We start from the raw sequence: 529 nt of genomic DNA, 5'->3' as shown, positions 1-529 counted from the left end.
GATTGGTTTTGATCTAATAAAAGCATCCCTCCCATTTCTGGTCGGGACTCAGTTCAGCATGTATTAGCTCTAGAATTACCACAGTTATCCAAGTCATGTGGTACGATCTAAGGAACCATAACTGATTTAATGAGCCATTCGCGGTTTCACCTTATTTTGGCTTGCACTTAGACATGCATGGCTTAATCTTTGAGACAAGCATATGACTACTGGCAGGATCAACCAGGGAGCTGCTAGCAGCTTTTTTTTTCGTTCGGAGGAACCTCCCGGGTCCGCAGAGCACCGGGTCCGAATCTTATGATGTACATTTTTTTTTCCTTCTGTATCAACAAGTACGGGGGCGACTTCCCAATATCGACACCCGCTTTGCAATTGCAAAGTCTTTCCTTCCATCTCTAATTAATTTTCCTAGGGAGTAGGCGAGGCCAAACTTCCAAGGCTTTCACTGGCGAATATATCGCGCTCTTAGAAACTCGCATGGTACTTGGCGAGTGGATTTCAAATTATATGATCGGTGCCCACATTCGGG

General features: G+C 45.0%; 1 non-coding gene across 1 annotated transcript in view; it reads right to left on the bottom strand.

Annotated features, from left to right (window-relative positions):
* LOC134545562 (small subunit ribosomal RNA) overlaps positions 1–229 on the bottom strand; it is a 1,989-nt gene extending 1,760 nt beyond the window's left edge. Inside the window, exon 1 of the ribosomal RNA XR_010078631.1 lies at positions 1–229. This exon is cut by the window's left edge and continues 1,760 nt beyond it. This is a non-coding gene — a ribosomal RNA (small subunit ribosomal RNA).
* Positions 230–529: the final 300 nt, after the last annotated feature.

The sequence above is a fragment of the Bacillus rossius genome, unplaced genomic scaffold (assembly GCF_032445375.1).
Source record: "Bacillus rossius redtenbacheri isolate Brsri unplaced genomic scaffold, Brsri_v3 Brsri_v3_scf784, whole genome shotgun sequence".
In the NCBI taxonomy this organism is placed as follows: domain Eukaryota; kingdom Metazoa; phylum Arthropoda; class Insecta; order Phasmatodea; family Bacillidae; genus Bacillus; species Bacillus rossius.
Note: the sequence above shows the minus strand (reverse complement) of the source record. Positions and strands in the feature narration are given on the sequence as shown.